The 20,109-nt window shown below is 38.1% G+C and overlaps 1 protein-coding gene across 1 annotated transcript in view; it reads left to right on the top strand.

Annotated features, from left to right (window-relative positions):
- GABBR2 (gamma-aminobutyric acid type B receptor subunit 2) overlaps positions 1–20,109 on the top strand; it is a 498,889-nt gene that overhangs the window by 260,393 nt on the left and 218,387 nt on the right. The gene's annotated exons all lie outside the window — the stretch shown is intronic.

Genomic DNA, 20,109 nt, shown 5'->3' with positions numbered 1-20,109 from the left:
CCAAACCAAGAGAGACATGGACCTGCTGGAGTGGGTCCAGAGGAGGGTAACACAAATAATCAGAGGAATGGAGCACCTCTCATATAAAGACAAGCTGAAAGATTTGGGGCAATTCATTCAGGAGAAGAGAAGGCTCCAGGGAAACCTTATAGCTACATTTCAATATCTGAAGGGGACCTACAGGGAGGCTGGAAAATGACTGTTTAGAAGGGCTTGTAGTGATAGAATGAGGGCAATTGTTTTAAAGTGGAGCAGAGTAGATTTAGATTGGACATAAGGAGAAAGTTCTTTACAATGACAATGGTAAAATACTGAAACAGGTTGCCCAGGAATGTGGTTGATGCTCAGTCCCTGAAGCCATTCAATATCAGACTTGATGTCACCTTGGGCAGCCTAGTTGGAGGTGCCTGTGCTTACTGGAAGGGGGCTGGACAAGATAATATTTGAGGGTTTCTTCCAGCCTGACTCAATCTGTGAATCTGTGAATTAAATCCATAGATAAGCCCCTACCCTCAAAACACCTTTTTTTAAGGACAATGATACTGAAAAGGAAGACTTCAAGTAAAAGGAGAATATAATGGAAAAGGAAAAGATTTCCTGGAAGGCTTTCATATAATCTACATTACTGGAAGTTCTGAGTTTTTAGTGTCCAGTACCTCTTGTTCTGGTTTGTTGAATAGCACAGAGTTTAATCAACATCTTCTCATCTGACTGCACTTTGCTTAGAACCGATTTTACTGTCCTTGTTTAAGAGCAGATCACTAACATTATATTAATTTCATGGAAATATATCCAGATACAGTCATATGTGCGTGGGCTGTGTGTTTACTAGGTGAGCTACATAAGTGTTTACTAAATGGAGTATGATGGTCCTGAGGAGCCAGCTAGGCTCTTTTACAGTTACCTGCCAGATGGTGTGTGACCCAAACAAGCACAAGTTGGTACAGGCACAGCTGAACCGTGCTTCCAGTGTGGTTTTGCAGATAATGGAAAGATGTTAGGAAAAATCTATGAATGACAATGATTCCAGCATAATAATGTTTTTCACTGGTATGGTTATTTCTGTATTTAGTGTCACTAGGGCAAGGGAAAAAGCATCTATGACAAATTTAAGGATGTTACTGCTTCTATCTACTACATCTCCATTTGAAATGACATGCAAAGACATCTTCCAATACTTCCAAGCTCTCAGCTGCTTTGGAGCTTTGTGGTAACGTTCACCAAACGTAATACAAGCCTTCAGTTGCAGCACATTCTCTCAGTATGCACAGTGGTCAGAACACAAAGGTTAGTTCTCCTCTATCATCCTTAGTCTGCAAACTCTTTCCTCAGACTTACTTCTAATTTATCTCCCTTCCCCCCTAGAAGAGATCAGGGCAGAAGTACCCGAGTTAGACATTCACATCTCAAACTTTAAGCTTTCAGTCATGAATTTAGAGTTAAAAGCCACTATGATTTTAGAGATAATTTGTTTTAAAAGTGTTATAAACCCAAATTTCCAGTGCTTGAGAGTGTTAGAGTTCTTGTTTAATTTTCCATGGGTACAGATGTTAGCCCTTCTGCCTTGGGATTGTTCCAGCTCTGGTAATTTTGTTTTGTGTACCTAAAACTCTCATTGAGATTTCGGATGGATAAGGAAATTATTGTTGACCAGCTTTACATCAGGACTCTTCTGAGAGAATAAATGCTGGAATTTTAATATAATTTTTCTCACTTCTTTTATTACCCATCACATTTTATTATTATTCCACTGTATGGGTAAAATATAGTAAGATTTTACTATTTGATCCTGTTCTTGTTTCAATCAGTGGTAAATCTCTTAATTTAATTGTGAACAGGAGGAGGACCTTTACTTGCAAAGTGCTTTGACAAATGATTTGTGGATACAACTTAAAATGTGATTCTAAAATCCTTTTTGCTCACAGAAAATTTAGAACACACTCCTCCTAAAATGCTTTCTAACATTAATGTATTTTAAGAGTACTGATCAGTTGTAGTGCTGTAAGTTAGTAATGAATCATTAGACACAAGAGCTTGTTCAAGCACATTTGAAGATTACTTCTAGATACTGTACTGTGTGGAATTACATGACTCAGATGTCAAATAACTGAGAATGATTAAACTAATGTGGTGGAGTATAGCAATTTAAAAAGTAACATCCAGTGATGCCTATAAAAGCTGCACCTTCTAATGCAGATCATGTAAATCAAAGAAATGCTGAATATTTCAGTGATTGGTTGTGCTCATTATGTATATTCTTTTGGCACAACAGTGTCATTCTTAACTGGGTATCAAATATTTGCTCATACGAAATATGTGAAAAAAAAGATAAAGGAAGAAGTCTCAAAGAGTATATAGATAGTGTGATGAAGGTTGAAGCAATAGGAATACTGTTCATAAACCAGTTTGTGAAAATCTTAAGAATGTGTTTTCTTCTGTTCCTTGAAGAGCAGTTATTATACTACTCTCAAATCTTCTCGACATCTGTTTTGCTTTATGTTAAGTGTTGAGAGTTTAGGGAATGATTAAAGCCCATAAATTATAAATATATTTCTAAATGTGACAAAATCTTACAGCAGGTTCGTTTAGGAAATAATTTGTGAAGTATAAAATTAGCTCTAACTTTCTTATTTTTATCTTCTGCATCATTGATTTGGATAATCCTAGAAAAGAAACAAAAATAAATGCATTTTTATGATAATTTCTGTACCACGTTTACAAAGCACTGTTGATTTAGGTTAATTGGGCTACTTCTTTTCATTGCTGAATAGTGGCATGGCAAATTTTAATTTATCTTCAGTTTTCATCTAGGTTACACCACCAGCAGGCAATTTCTAAAAGCTTCTAAAAGGAGTCTTTTGTCTTCAGTGAAAGTGACCCACATTGATGTTACAAGAATTAGAATTTAGCCTGATGGGAATTTTTGTATGCACCTAAGAGCAAAATTTTCCTTGGAGAATATTTAGCAATGTGACATTTTTACTTTCTGGCCAGCAAAAAAGAAAGTTAAACTTTTAAAAATGTGTTTTAATTCTGTGCACATTGCAGTATCTCTGAGATTTTAGCTTCAACAATTAACATACTCTCTGCTGCTGTTAATCTTTATGACAGCTCAAGGCAAAAATATTTCTTAACTTGAATATAGTATTTTGCTTAGCCTGGAAGTGCTCTGAGGTTGTCAGGTCTGATGTTCAATGGATTATATTTTCATACATCACTGCTCCTCTTTTCTGGCAGTCATGATTTCTATGATGAACTAGTTTTCTTCCTTGGAGAGGTGCTCCAGTTGCAAATAGGATTATTTGAGCCTTCAAGCATTTTAGAGAAACGTGGGGAAATTAAAGCATTTTAGTGACATTTATTGTAGACAAATGAACAGCACGTTTTCAAACAGCTTTCTAGTAATTTTGGAATTGGTTTTCAGAACTTCTGTACTTGTTACTTTCTTGGTTTTCTCCCCAACATCTTCTTGTAGCAGTTTGTTGTCTCAGCTGTTGCTGATAATGAGGATGTTTTTTTAATTCCCTAGCCTCTGCTAGAGCAATGATAAGAGAATGTACTTTTTTTAGGATATCAAAACACCAATAAAGGTCTTGCATTTCATTAGTGCATATCTACATATATATAAAATCAAAGAATATCTGAATTGTTTCAGTTAGAAAGGACCTCTTAGATCATCAAGTCCAATCATTGACCTAACACCACTATGGCAATTAAACTATGTTCTGAAATGTTATGTTTATGTGGGCTTTGAACACCTCCAGGGACAGGGACTTCACTGCCTCCCTGTGCAGTCTATTCCAATGCTTGACCACTCTTTCAGTAAGTAAATTTTTCCTAATATCCACGCTAAACCTGCCCTGGAACAATTTGAGGCCATTTCCTCTTATTCTATCACTTGATACATGGGAGAAGAGAGTCACCCTCACCTCACTACAATGTCCTTTCAGGTGTAGAGAGCAACGAGGTCTCCCCTCAACCTCATCTTCTCCAGAATAAACAATCCCAGTTCCCTCAGCCACTCCTCCTAAGACTTGGTCTCCAGGCCCTTCACCAGTTTTTTGTTGTCCTTCTCTGGACACGCTTCAGCACCTCAATGTCCTTGTAGTGAGGGGCCCAAAACTGAATACAGTATTTGAGGTGTAGCCTCACCAATGCCAAGTACAGAGGGCACAATGACTTCCCTATTCCTGCTGACCACACTACTGCTGATACAGGTCAGAATGCTGTTTGCCTTCTTGACCACCTGAACACACTGCTGGCTCATGTTGATTACCATATAATTTTCTTCTGTATTTTGAATGTAGAGCAAGGAAACATTCTTGGTGTTTTATCAGAAAACAGTAATATAGTTATCTGCTCTACTTTTTTCAAGCATCAAGTCAACAATGATTTGCAGGTACAAAAGGACTTTGTGATGAGAAATGCAATATGATTGAACAAAAGGCCTGCAAAAGGGATGTTCCCACGGTTTTGTTAGGTTGAATGTCCTAATTCTGCAGTCAGATCCCTTGGTGTTGGTGCTTTTCAAATCAAGACAGGCATTGTTTGATTAGAATGGTCCATCTGCAGCTACCACCTTTCAGAACAAGAGTCCTTTTGATTTGAGACTAGTCCAGTACTGTCTGGTGAAAGACAAGTTCCTGATCCACACAGTGGAGAAAATAGCTTGTTGAATCATTTGTGGAGGATCTGAAAGTCTTGCCTCATCTGGCTTTCTAGTCCTGTGTGCCACTGCTTGACTAGCCTTCTGATGAACTGTGGTGGTGGTGGTGCATCTGCCTGGTGACTGGGGCTGCAGCTCATGTTGAGCTACTTCAGTTAAATGTTCTTCAACAGTTAAAATATTCTTCAGAAATTAAAGTATTTCTCAGGAGTTGCAAAGGGGAGAAGTAACAGTGATTAGAAGTGTGTGCCTCAGCTGAATGTGAATTCTGAGACAGAGGTAAATTCTGTAGCCTGGAGGCTCTTGTTCTGCTGAACTCAGATGTTTGGAGCATACCAGAGAACGGGAGCTTATTGGTAGTTTTGTTATGAATGACCCTGAAGCTTTAGCATTTGGGACCCAAAATATCTGTATTGTCAGTTAATTTTTTTCCCTTTCCCTTCGCTTTCCCTTTCCCTTTCCCTTTCCCTTTCCCTTTCCCTTTCCCTTTCCCTTTCCCTTTCCCTTTCCCTTTCCCTTTCCCTTTCCCTTTCCCTTTCCCTTTCCCTTTCCTTTCCCTTTCCCTTCCTTCCCTTTCCCTTTCCCTTTCCCTTTCCCTTTCCTTTCCCTTTCCCTTTCCCTTCCCTTTCCCTTTCCCTTTCCCTTTCCCTTTCCCTTTCCCTTTCCCTTTTCCCCCTTTTACCTTCCCCCTTTCCCCTTTCTTTTTTTCTTTTCCCTTTTCCCCTCTTTTCCTTTTTTCCCTTTATGTAAATATTTTACCGTACTTTGGCTACACAATTTATTCTCCATTGTGACAGCTTCATTGATGTAGAAGCAAGGCAAAAGTTTAAAAAAGCAATAATGACACCACAAAATTTGATAGGGGATTAAAAAATATAAATTGACTCAGGTAAGAACACATAGATCAGTTAAATTGCATCTAGAAATAGATCAGTCAAGCTACACCTACAGATGAGGAATCATTGTTTGCTGGTCTCTTTTGATGAATGCAAAACAAACCAACACATCATTAAACACTGGGTAACACAATGATCATTGTGAGTTGTGTGTAGACCACAGCAGCATCACAAAAACATTGTAACAACCTTTCTTTTGCAAACTCTGAAGCTGTCTATTGATTTGTATTTTTTTTGGGTGTGATTTCAAGGCTACTCTTTTAATGGGATTTACCCTATAGTCTATTCTTTGAATGCAAAGAATAGACTCTTGGCTCTGTGAAAATTTGTGTCTCCTTGTATCTAGATGATGTTTTCTGTTAGTTTCCACATGGAAGATGAAGATCATTTTATGGCTGTGTTGTAGTTCAAATCTGGACCTCGTTGGAAGGCCACAATTAGTATTCTAGAAATGATTCAGTGCTCAGTTTTCAGCATAATGTTTCAGACCTCCCTGTTTCCACACTAGTTTTTCCCTCTTGCAGAAAGTAAGGTGAAAGTTCATGTGAAGAAAAACATCCCTTAGAGGCAATTTCCTAACAATGCAGTAGATCAAATCAAGCTTTTTCCTCTGCTTTAGGTCTGTTTTCCATAACACAGCTATTCAGTCCCAAGGAACACAGCAGGGGCTGTTTCCCCAATTTGAGGCAACCTCTGACCTATTGAGGGAAGGGAGGGAACCAAGTCTAGAGCATTTCTAACATGCATCCCAGCTGCTCTTGGGCTATGGGAGAAGCAGTGGCAGAGGAAACAGAAATCCCTGTAGATGTGGTTCAGAAAACATTTAGATAAGTAAGTGTTATGGATCATGAATATTAAGCATACTTTCCCTTAAAACCTAAGTGGTGGCATCTGAGTCACTGCACTCAAATTTCTGTAGCTGTTACTGCAGATAGCAAATACATGGAAGGGAAATGTTATAACTACCTCACCAATTATTTCTTTTCAGATCTGTTTTTCATATTTGGTCACTTGGGGGTTTTAAGATCTGGGAATTGTGGATCTCTGTGTTCGTATGGTGCATCAGTGAGTAAATGTCAGGTGTTAAAATGTTTTGGCAAGTAAAGATGCAGCTAAGCACCTGAATCTTATTATTTGTTATGTATTTAAATATAAGCATACTGTGTGGTATGCCTGATTGAAATAAATCTATAGAGTATCTCCCCTTTAAGTATCCTGATAATCATATTACCTGCCTTATACATTCATTGTTTTTTAGATAAGTGTTTTGATGAATTTGTAAATTGGTCAAAAGCTCATCCAATGATGAGTGATAAAAAAGAGCCATATTAGAAAGAACTCCATACAAATTATAAATAAATATGGAAGATCCTAACTATTGCCCACTGAAAATGTCAAACTGCATATTTCTCCACCATAAACCAAGAGAATGTGTAATGTGTAACCAGATGTTTTAAAAATATAGAATATTCTTTCTCTGTTTCTTAATACAGAACAGCTGAATTTCATATTTTATTTCTGAAAAATCCTTTCCCTAAGGCTTTCAGACTGTTTATACTAGCTTTCTCTTAGGTTCTGATTAAGTGAAGTGCTTAAGAGCACACTGAATATTAAGCATGCATATTCCAGATGGACTGGTGAAGGGCTGTACAGAATCTACTCTTAAAAGAGTACATTCCTTGTGTTGCAAGGTAGGTTGTCATCCAGTAAAAAAAAAAATGTGGGTTGTATTGAATCTACTCTTAAAAGAGTACATTCTTTGTTTTGCAAGGTAGGTTGTAACTCAGTAAAAAAAATGTTTTCCATACAGAGTTAACATTTCATAACCTGTCTGTGGAACTCTTCTACAATATCCCAAATGCTAGCAGTAAGAGAAAATAAACTTGCTGTACAAAACATGAGTATGATACAACTTTTAATGCTCATTTCAGTGAAATTAAAGGCATGTCAGAGTTAGGTTTTTCAATAAGGGCATGCCACAGCCTGGGGGCTTGTCATGGCTGAAAATCTATTTTGTGACATGCTTTTGACTTCTCTGAGCGACGTGTGAGGCAGTGCTGCAATCCGAACTACAGAGCTAGCAGAGATGCAATGCGTTAGTCTTTTCCAGACTGCATATATTTTATGATGCTAAGTTATAAATTGGAGTATCAAATGGAGATGGTAAGATTAAAATAATTAATTCAGTGTTAGGTTGAGTTTATTCTTTGAAGTATGCAAATGCTTTTTAAAATACATACACCATAAACTCCTCTAAGTAACAAAGCACAGCTGTGTGTGGTGCAATTTCAATACAATATAGCAGTGTTATTTTCTCTTGTGTCTTTCATACCAACTACATATCGGACTGCTTTCCACAATGTTCAGTAATGCCTGGCCATACATAAGAAGAAGCAGCCAGGAAAGAACCTGCTCCAAACACCCCATGAGTCACTAATGTCATCTCATTCAGCACTGGCTCTCGTACAGGAAGGGAACAAGTGAAAATTCTGAAACACAGCAATTCCCTCATACTTTAATGAGATTTTAGGAAGGGAGAAGAGGGGTGGCTATCTTTCTCTGCCAAAGTAAAATTACTTTCTCCATTTTTGTAAAAAGAATTAACTCATCATAGTAAAATACTTAAGTTCTGCAACAGTCAAGATTCTGCAATTGTTGTTTCAACTATCTTAGAATTATAACAAGTTTCTTGTGATAACCACAGCCTTTTAACTAAATGCAACTTTAAGTTCATATCCCTTTAACCTTTGTTAATTAGCCAAAATAATTCACCATTCAGACTACTTTATTTGACTTAAACACTGATTATAATTAATAAAGGTACATGGTTTGCTTTGTAGAGCAGCAATGCAGATGCTGTTGTGCACAGCCTTGAAGCAATTTGCTCTTTACCACCATCTCTCTTCCACTCCAAGATGGCACAATCTCTTTTTCTTATTTCTATACTACCAACAGAATCCTGCTGTCATGGCCAGAGCTTGAAGTCTTTATTAAAGACATATTTCTCTCTCCTAGCTGCCTTTTTTTTTTTTTTTTTTATGTAGATCTAATCTGCTTCTGCTCCTATAGTCCTTCTTTAATTATTTTTGGAGTAACTAAATGAAAAGCTTTTTTCTTTGCTGATTGCCTCCTTCAAATATTTGTGTCAGTATCTCTTTTCACTTGATATTCAGCCTTCTGTATAGATGGAAAGATCTAAATCCTCCCCAGGAAATTAATCCCTATGTACTTAATTTGATTTAAATTCCTCTACCAATGCATACATTAGGAAGTTATGTGGCAGCAAGGAGGCTCTTGATTTAAATGCTGTGTTCTGAGACAGGAAACAGTATTTGACATGCATGATGTTAGCAAAAGCTGCTCTTGTGTTGTGGGTTTCTGAATTTGCCTTCATTAATTCACCTCTTTTTGCAGTTGTGATGTTTGTGAGAAGAGTTTTCTTGATGTAAGTTGTTCCAAAGCTTGCTCCAGACAGACACAGGCACTTTTGGTTCCCCTCTTCATTATTTTCCCTCGTTGCCTCTAGTTAGTTCATTAGCTTGTTTAGATCTACCTTATTTTATTGTAAACACTGGCTGTTTTGCTGCCTGGATTCCTAAAGCCCATATGTTTTGTGAGCTTAATCTTAACTGCAGAAGGGCAGTACTGATACAGGTGGGAACAGCTGGAATCTTCCCCAACCTTCCTTTGTGCAGTCTTTTCACAGACAGGGTAACAAAAATGCTTTGACTGACAGAGTATGTCCAGTTTGTCTCCCTGTAATGCTAACAAAGGCAAGGCAAGATCTTTGAGTGATTATGATATTTGCTATATAGTACTTCTAAAATGTGCAATAATTAGCAAGCCTCAGTACTTACAGATTGACAACATTTAACATTAAAAATGCTAAATATTTCTTCAAAACTTAAGTGTGTCAAATTTGTCCCTAAAACCCCTGACAATGCCATTATTGACATTTCTGTGTTCTATTGTGTCAGCAACAATTAAATGATAAGGGTTGTTTTTTTCTGACATCTGTGTGAAGTGAAAAACACTTCTAAAACTCTTCAAATCCAAAAAAAGGTTTTCAAGACTTACCATAAATTAAGAGGAGAAAGGCTTGTTCATACTAGTTATGTAGGAAAACTATGTATTGAATGCTGCTTCTTGGAAGTTGTGGACAAATATTGTTTTTGCAATCTATTTGGAAAACAAAACCTGACCTGACCTGATTTCACTGTAGAACAAAGGTTAAGTATAAGTTTAAAGATGATGCAGCTTGCATACCATCAGTGTTTCAAAGGCCATATGTCCTCATACTGCTAAAAAAAAGGTGAAAATAAGAAAAAATAAAACCTGCTCGGAATCCAGATGGTACTGTTTGCTTCAGCATAAGGGGTCATAATTCTCTTCAGATTAGCCATCCAGGATGTGAAAGAAATATGATTCATCTTAAAAAAAACAGTGTATTGTGTTCTTATTTCAAGCCTGCTCTTTAGCTCTCCCCCCATTTTATCTTACTGTTTCATTTTCACTTTTGTGGTATCAGCAAACCCACTATGCTGGAGAGTAAATTGAGCACTGATGGGAATGGAGAGTCTGAAAATAGCTGCTCCCTAGCTACTCACAAAGCTGTTTCTCAATGTAAAAGCAGAGTAACCCAGCAGCTGCAGTCTTGGGCTGGCATATGTGAAATATGATAGTGCACCCTGCGGAGGCAGCTCTAGAGTCAAGCCTGCTGTGGGTTAGGCATCATTTCCAGCTTTATCTGAAGAGATATTCTGTGATAGGCTCTGACAATTTACTTGTGGCACGGTGGCTTGATTTCGAAGGTCAGGCACAGGAATCAGCTCAAAGCGTTGTGGAGTGTGTTAGAAGTGTAGCCAGCAGCCAATCTGAATTCATATTCTTATAACAAATATCTGCATGGCCTTTCTTCTTAATGGATGGTGTTTCACGGAGTGTGTCTGCCTGAAAAACTTTCCTTGTATTTCTGGCACACAGAAATGAACAGCCAGATTTGACAAAACATGAAAGTCTCTGCTGGATCTGATGCTAGGAATTACACAGTAGCTGTGAGTGAAATAGGAAAGGGAGGGAAGGAATTAACTCAGAATTTCAGCTCTGTTGTATGTACCTTGTCTTAGGGAAAACTGCTGTTTATCTCAAACACTGATTTATGGTATTTTTTCTCAGCTGATTTTCTGTTTATATTATTGGATAAAAGAGATAAGTAACAGGAAATAGCAAAATGCATGAGGAGTCATGATGGACTTACTATGACAGCATCCTTAATTCATTACAAGATGGACTAAAGTTGTGGAATGATAATGTGTCTCCCTGGTTAGCACCATTGTAGAAAGGGCCCCGGGGGTACTGGTTAACAGTAGGCTGAGCATGAGCCAGTAGTGTGCCCAGGTGGCCAAGAAGGCCAATGCCATCCTGGCCTGTATCAGGAATAGTATAGCCAGCAGGAGCAGGGAAATCATTCTGCCCTGTACTCAGCACTGGTTAGACCACACCTTGAGTACTGTGTCAAGCTCTGGGCTCCTCAGTTTAAGAAAGATGCTGAGTTGCTCGAACGTGTCCAGAGAAGGGCAACAAAGCTGGCGAGGGGTCTGGAGTACAAACCCTCTGAGGAGAGGCTGAGGGACCTGGGGGTGTTTAGCCTGGAGAAGAGGAGGCTCAGGGGAGACCTTATTTCTCTCTACAACTACCTGAAGGGAGGTTGTAGCCAGGTGGGGGTTGGTCTCTTCTTCCAGGCAACCAGTGACAGAATGAGAAGACACAGTCTCAAGCTGCTCCAGGGGAGATTTAGGCTGGATATTAGGAAGAAATTCTTCACAAAAAGAGAGATTGGCCATTGGAATGGGCTGCCCAGGGAGGTGGTGGAGTTACCATCCCTGGAAGTGTTTAAAATAAGACTGGATGAGGGACTTAGTGCCATGGTTTAGTTAATTAGGTGGTGTTTGGTGATAGGCTGGACTTGATGATCTCGAAGGTCTTTTCCAACTTGGTTAATTCTGTGATTGTGAGATACACCAAATTTGATTGACCGGATACAATAATCATTCAATCTTGATTTGACTTAATCCACATAGAAACAAAAAAGTGCAATTTTGTTATAACTAATATCTGTTGGGAAGAAGAGAATCAAGAGCAAGCAATGCCTAGCACCTGACAAACAGAAAAAATTAAAATAAAATAAACCAAGTTTTCTAAAACTTGAAGCATAGTTGCTTTTCCTAGCATAGTTTCCTTAGATAAATTTGGAGCTAAAGATAGTTCATTTTGAGTTTTCACTATAGGAATTCTTTTAGAAAACTGTTTCTGATTTAAAAAATAAAAAGAATGATGACTCTGCAATACTAAAATGGCACAAAAGATTCTAGATTTTTTTTATATATGCTGGGCTACTAGACTAGCACAAGATAGGATTTACAGTTATTTCATTAATTACAAACAAACAAAGATGGAGATTACTTTGTTGCTTCCCTTTTCCTTATCTGTAAGTAATATTCAGGACGTGTAATGTGTGTCATACTGACTTTTGTATACACTTCAGTTGTGTTTGTATCCTGGAGTCTCCTCTGGAGATAGCCAAAACCCACCTGTGCAATCTGATCTAGATGAACCTTCTTTAATAGTGGAGTTGGACTAGATGATTTCCAGAGGTCTCTTCCAGCCACTATCTTTCTGTGGCTCTGTGATCTTACATGTTTTAAAAGTTGGAATATTTTATATCCACCTGACCATCATTTTCACTCAAGAGGAACTATCATAGTGCTCTACTGCATGTGTAAATCATATAAATTAGGCACTGTGGAGTAAAGACAGCAGCTGGCTTCATCCTTAACTTCAGTGGGAATATGTGACCCCACACAAGATGTGTTTTGTTTCATCAAAAACCTTACAATGGCCTATAGTAGTCCATGCACAGACACAAAAGTCTTTTTCCTGCTGAAAGCTATTAGTAAGACAGTTTCTCTTCCTTGGATGTGATCTAGAATATTTAGTCCATGAATAAAATCTCAGTGAAATGATTAGTGCCTTGACTTCTAGGACTAAGTCCAAGTTATGGTCTTTATTAATAAAGTAGTGCATGTTCCAGGTAAAAGTAGTAATCATTTGGACACATTTTGACATAAAAAGAAAAGATGAATGCTGCCCTGAGACAGAAATTTGTGTTAATTAGACTTCACTGGTGTCAGTAGAAGACTTCAGATATTTTCTATGATGTTGTTGATCAAATAAGGATTAGAATGTTTGGAGACATTAATTTTCTCCCCAGACATGGCCTTTAAATAGGATATTGATAATCTCTTGTAAGGGTAAGATATAAAAAGGTTTTCAACTAGGAGCAACTTAATAACTGGGTCCCTATGTGCATACCACTATATAAGGAGCAAAATAAAGTTGAGTCTTTAAAATGTCAGAGTATGAACATTGTGTCTTCATCTGCAGGACAGACTGTGTCCACCCTGGGAAATAAATCAGACAGCATTGGAAATTGTTCCTGGCTTCAAGCCATAGAAATTATTGTCAGGGTTTAGTAAGTAAAATTCCTTGTCCTGAATACCTTGAGTCAAAAAAAGTCACATCCATATCAGCAAATGTCTCACCTCTTCTATTCTCATATAGGCCCCCTACCACCTTGCCAAATGAAGATTTCTGATGGCAGAAAAGGAAAAGCCTGATAGATAAAGCTTCCTCTGTCTTTAGGGGTTGCCAGTGTGCATTATAGAAGAGAGAGAAATGGTTGGAAAGCAGTGCTGCATAAATTCCTTTATCTAACTTCGACAGTAACATAGCCCAGCAGTACCACCTCTTACCCAGATCTGCACTGAAACTTCCTCATCATTTCCTATGAATTCTTGTCCAGAGGATAAAGATTTTTTTCTTTTACAGTGAGACACAACAATATGGCCCTTCCAGGAAGTTAACTCGGTTTGATGTCTTCAGAAAAACAATCTGATATGAGTGGTATTTTCCTTATATGAGTATTCTAAGCTGTTGAAAACAAAACAATTTATATGCTAATAAGATTTCCATTATTGCAGCAATTGCTTTCTTGTGCATTAATTATGTTCAGTTTGATCAGTCAGCATTAACACTGTGCACAAAACAGCTTTACAAATATTTAATAAATGAGTTCAGGTTATTAGTGTTTTTAAAGATAGTCATTCCTACAAATTAAGAGATTATTTTTCCAATTTAGCATATAAAGATAAAATATGATCTAATTTGGGAGGCAGCTGTTTGTTAGTTGTTTTGCAATTATTAATTCCTTTTATGAGTGATAGAAAGAAAGTAGCATCTCCTCTTAAGTGCTGCATCCTCATTCTAGCTAGAATTCAACACTGTCATACCACTGCAATATACTGAAAAACATCATAAATATTTATTGAATGCCAGTGGCAGAGAAGGAAATACTTTCTTATTCTAATACCACTTTCATTCGAGACAGATGAAATAAAAGGCCTCTCATTGGTTATTTCGGAGGCATTTAGTACACTATGCAAATGCCATGTACTTGGCCAATTAGCATAGATGACTGATGACAAGGATTAAAAAAACAGAAGTAACTGATTTTTAAGGGCAGCTGTGAATAGAAGGTTTGCTGCTATTGTGCAGCACAGTGCAGTTTGTCAAAGTATTAAAAAGAAATTTAGTCCCATTCAATTCAGTGTGAGCGTGTTGACCGAGATAAGGAAAAGGTTATGATACTGGAGATAGCCAGAGAAAATAATGGAATTTGTCATTTGTCTTCCCTCAGGCTGTTTAGCTAATACTGCTGTCTTTTTTCATGTACTCCTTTCCAAGAGGGCAAGCGCCTGATGCCGGAATGCTTTAATTATGGAGGTGTCAGCATGAGATTCAACTCATTGTGCTTATTTAGAACTTGTAGTGTTGCATCTTCTGTAGGAAAATGAAGAATATTGCATCTCTGAACAATGGTTCATTTGTTTTCCAGTGAGGTCTCTTCCTAGAACTTGAAGGGCTAATCTCTAAAACAAGGCTGAAAAGCCAAACTGATAAGATAACCATTTCTATACAGCCAACAACCACAGAGGCTTTGGAGTGCAAGGCAACCTTCTCTTTCCTTGAGAACAGAAAAAAAAGACAAAGCATGGACTGGGCTGCTGGACTTGGCTTCAAAGATCCTATCTTAAAATCAGGTCAGCATCCTTTGCAGAACAGTTTGATGACTTCCTTCAGCATGGGCTGCAGTGCTGCCAGCAGTGGTTCCTGTGGATCTGCACTGGAATTGGCTGGGTCAGTTGCTAGAGCATGCTGCTGGGGCTCTAACAGCTCTTCAGCCCAGCATAGCAGGATTCAGGGGTATGGGGCCAGGGTACTGCTGTTGAGACATTCCTTTAGGGGAAAGAAAGTCTTTCTGAATGCAAGTTAGGGAAATTAGTGTATGTTAGCATATATTATTCTATAAAGAGTGCAGTTATAAGTCAGTCAAAATTTGTCTGTTTTTTTCAGTGATATTGCACCATCATCAGCCTTCTGATACACATACAAATATTTTTTCCAAAATTTAAATATGTGAATATTTTCAATACTTCAGAAAACAGGTTTTACATTTTCAAAAGAAAACATTTAACATTTTCCTTTGAAATAAAAGGCTTTTAAAATAATGAAAAGTACTTAAGTTGTCTTTCCATGTGACAACAACTAGGCATAAGTAAGGGCTATATCAATTTCAAAGTCTCTTAAGCATTAAACAGCTGAATTGTGTTATTCTACCAGATTATCAGAGGACAGCCTTAATCATTTGATGAGCGAGTAATAAGATACAAATTTTTGCTGCACAATTTAATTCTTAATGCCCACATGCAGACATCATTTAAACTACAGGTTAGTAAAACATATTAAATCAAACCCAAATCTAGCTGTTCCTTCAACTATTCCCAGTACACTGTTACCTCTACCTTGTAGGAAGCCTGTTTGAGTGCGTGGAAAATGTGGCAGAGTATATATGACTGGATTTCATGTAGTCATTTGAAACAGGGTCACAAGGAACATGAGTTTAAAAGGCAGGTAGAATATAGCTGTAGTATGAGTGACCCCAGGCTGGAGTGAAAGGGCTAGGAGAGGAGACTCTTCTTAATAGAGTTTTTTCAAGACACCAGTATCAGCTCTTGAACTTATTGAATATGTTTATTTTATGCCTTACCCTAAAACATGGAGTGTTATAGATACAACCCGTTGATAATATGAGTTTGAAAGGCAGTCTTAAGATAGAGGACAGGTGAAGTAGCATGTAGGAAGAGCTAAAGGATCTTGAGGATTTCAGTAAGACACACTGGAGAAAATAAAGTAAAAAATTCAAGGGAATGCACTGAGGCAACTGTCTGCTTTAGACATACCACAGACATTGACAGAGATTGTAAGTGTCCAGGGTTTAGATACCAGCAGCCCAGAGTGGTTCCTCCCCAGTTTCACTTTCAAGACACTGAAGTTCAGTTCCAGGTTCCATTCTTGAACATGTTGTTCCCTTTATGCACAAGAGAAGCAGTGTAGACTGGGCAGGTAAAAGCCTACCTCCTATATAATACCAGGTTTTGTGGAAGGAAAATAACTCAGCTAGTTTGGGTTTTTTTTCTCCTTGCAGTGGCTCAGAGAATGCCTAGTATGCTGAGAGGAGAACTACTTATTCTCTTGTCAAAAAACATAGAGGGGAAAGCTGTTTAGTCCATACCATACTATGAGCCTGAAAGTAAATATATGGCCAGAACTAAGAGGCACATGAAAGCTAGACAAACGTGTTAAATGACTGAAAGATTCAAGTTGAGAAGCAGTCTTCTGATGGGAGTGATGGAAGTGAAAAATTCCATGTGTGGAGTTTATAACTCCAAGTTCTTAAATATGAAAACAGCCCTTTGCAAATGCATTGGTGGGTAGTAATTCCTTTTCAGTTCCAAATTTTCTGACTTTGATTCTGGTCCTCTTGAAGCTAGGACTGGGAGCACTACCTTAAAAAAAAAAAAATATTTATTTATTTCTCTCCAGAAGTGGTTTCATTATGTCTGAGCTGAACAAGGGGATTCCCTACACAAAGCTTGGTAGCCTGTGAATCTGATTGTACTTCCAGACTCAAGCTGTCTATGTTTTCCTGTGTAGGTTTACCAGTTCAATTGCCTGGGTGCATCTGAATTAGTCTGAATGATGTGGTTGTAGATGCTGTGTTGGAGATGAGAATCTTGAGGGGAAGAGAGCTGTATTGCCCTTAGCTACTTCATGTCATTAATTGAAATTTGCACACTGCCTTGAGTTAAAAGAAAAGCAAAAAGAGGGCTCATTTTACTAATAACTTGTGCTTCTTTTCTTTTAGCTAGTATGACTTAAGGAGTTGCAATGAAATATTGCAATGAAATATTTTCTGTTGCCTTTTTTTTCATCTCCATCATTGTGTCCATAGGGAATCTCAGCAACTTTACAAATAATATCTTTCTTCTACAAATCCACTGTTTCTTTGTTAAGTGAGTGCATGTTCCAGATATGTCTCAAATTTTTAGTATTACATTGATTCTAAATTAATTTTAGGCAGAGAATGTATTTGAAACAGCAAAGTATTTCACAAATTATTTAAAAGTATCCATCGCCGTTGGAAGATGTTTGAATATCGGTATCCCTTTACATCAGCGTTCTGAAAAGGTAGGAGAAGTGAACCCAGAGTGTGACACCATTACTCTAAGCATTGCTTTATGGTGCCTGAAGAGAGCTAAGCCTTTGAGAGCTCTCATACAGGCCAGCTGGAAAGCTGTTACACTGTGTAGGATCTAAAGGTACATGACGCTGATCATTCACAACTCAGAAACTGAAGTGAGCCTCATCCCATGATTTTGGATGTGTCTCCACATCGCGGTAGGCTGTAACTGTTTTCAGGAGAAAATGGAGACTGCTGCCTTTCCTCAGTAAAATCTGCTACAAGGATATAAATAGAGAAGCTCGAAAGTTTCAAACCTGTGCCTGTTATATCTCACTGATTCTCTGCAGGCTGTTGGCACAGGTTAGAAGTGTCTGAAGGATTAAAATGGACAATCAAAAGGGCTGAATTTGATTTTATGAGGAATATTTTGGTTAGATCTTCTTCCTGCCACTGCCAAGCTCGTTCAAATCACTGTGCCTGGCAACGCTAATGCTCTTCTCTGCAGCTTTTGGTCAGAATATGATGATGATGAAAATATCACCTGTAGGGATGTAGCACTAAAGAAGTGGAAGATGAATCACAGAATTACAGAATCAACCAGGTTGGAAAAGACCTCAGAGATCATCAAGTCCAACCTATTACCTAATACCTAAGACCTCATAATAACCAAACCATGGCTCCAAGTGCCGCATGCAATCTTTTTTTGAACACCTCGAGGAGTGGTGCCTCCACCACCTCCCTGGGCAGACCATTCCACTGTCCAATTACTCTTTCAATACATGAAACATGTATTTTGTTATCATCAAACACAACTGTCTTCAAGAATGCTTTCTGATATGGAAAGCAATATAGACAAAATATGAAATTTTAAAGAAAAGTAATTCTATGAGTCCTAGGATTAGAAATAATTTAGTCTAAGCTAACAGTTGTTTCAGCTTTGTTTGACAAGTGTCAGAATTACTTTGACATTTAAGATGGATTTCTTAAATATCATAGCAAGTCGGATAGTTGCCAAGTAGAGCCAAAACTACAACTGGGCTAAAAGAAAAGGCTGTTGAAAGCTTGCTGTAAATTTGGATGAACAAAGATTATTGTTGCTCTGTTGTGAAATGGAAAACTGGCCCGTCTCAGTCACTGTTGCATTAGAAAGTCAGAGTCCTGGACAGTTCCTTTGTGCCTTGAGATGCCTTAATTGATTCGCCTAAGAAAGGTTTCAAATCCTTTAGTAACTAGAAACGTTTCATGAACACAGAATAAAAGGGTTTGAGTTCCTGTGTAAAAATTTGTACTGAATAAGGAGGGAAAATCAGTGTTTGTGTTCTAGGTATGGATGGCTGTTCACTAAAAAGTCAGCCTTTGAGCTGATTCCAGTTGTTCTTTCCTGACTCACATCAGCTCAGACTTCTGCCTGCAGGGGAATTTTCAGGTGCAGAGTTGCCATGTAGTACTTGGAATGAGTGTCTTATCATAGCCTTTTCTCTAGCCAGTAGCAATTATCATCCAAGATTGACAGGTATTCATACTTAAAAAGGGATTTGCAATGCTGTCTGGTCTTTGAGCCTTTTTTTTTTTTAATTTTCCTTTCTCATTAAGGCAATTTTAAGTTGCTCACTTAGAAAGGTAACAGTCTGAAGATACTATGGTCAGCACTTGCACGTGGTTAAAGCCAATGTGCTGTACTTTGGATGCAAAAAACTTGCTAACTACATAGGCTGACTGCTCATTAGAAAGAACCTGGTAAATAAAGTAATCCTTTGTGTCCAGCCAATGTGTCAGAGCCTAGACTGGAAGATGTGCATGGAAAGGAGGTAGTGGCTACTGTAGTCTTTTGAGTCATCACCAGAACAAATGAAATATAGCCTGCAAAATTGTGCTTTCTGATGGGATTAATGTAGTTTAAAGAAAATGGAATAAATTACTTCAGAGCATCATCTGAAATTGCACTGTTGAAGAGATAGCACTGCTGTTTAATGCAGTGTCCTTAAAAGGCTTTATGCCATCTCTTCAGATTCATTCTTACCAAAGCAAAGGAAAAAAGCTGTGGCAGTGAAATACAATGTGCTATTGGACTGTTTCTACAGATACACAGAGCTAGAAACATAAATCACCAAGGACTCAACCTCAAAAGAACAATTCTGAACACCATCTCACTGGTTGATATTTACTTTTTAATACAGACTGAAAAGTATTTGAGTTCCTAGTCCCAGTGCTTCAGACTATTTCCTTTCTCTGAAAGGGCAGGTTGTTTATGTCAGTGTGTAAGTGTGAGCTGATGTCAGTCCACACTTACACACATCTGAAAGAGATTGAGTCAAGAGTTATTCTCTTTGTGCTTCAGAGGCCAACCCTGGATCAGTAAACTCCTCAATGTTGGTAGTCAGCACTTGGTTACATATGTCAACAGCATTTGTTGTGGACAGTTCCTGTGCCTGTCATTTTGTTTTCAAAGGATTCAGAAAAACTTTCAAAACAGTTTGTCAAGTATATATGTTTCATTTCCATGTCTTTCCTGTCATTCTTTTAAATCTAAGAGTACTAATGATGACTGTATTTCCAGCAGCTGGTGCAGAGCTGTCATGGGTTTAACCAACTGAACCTGCTGCTGAGTATTCAATACAACACTGATGTCATGCCAGCTTTAAAACAAAACTGCTGGCTGAAGGGAAGTATCTTGTGGGCTTGTAGTTCGGATTGTAACACCGGAGGTTTCCTTTTTCCAGTTGGTAATTCTGGTTTTGGGGTGTTGGTCTTTTCTGCTGAGCTGGCTGTGGGTTTGGGGAGTGCAGGAGTCATTTTATATCTGGCTTCTGCTGCTGCTTCTGCATTTGCTTTTCTGCAAAATAGGCTACAGTTTGTATTGTCTCATCAAACCCTCCTTATCTCAACCCTGGACTTTTTTGTGTTAC

This window comes from Indicator indicator, chromosome 6 (assembly GCF_027791375.1).
Source record: "Indicator indicator isolate 239-I01 chromosome 6, UM_Iind_1.1, whole genome shotgun sequence".
In the NCBI taxonomy this organism is placed as follows: Eukaryota; Metazoa; Chordata; class Aves; order Piciformes; family Indicatoridae; genus Indicator; species Indicator indicator.
This window is presented reverse-complemented; position numbering and strand designations above follow the sequence as displayed.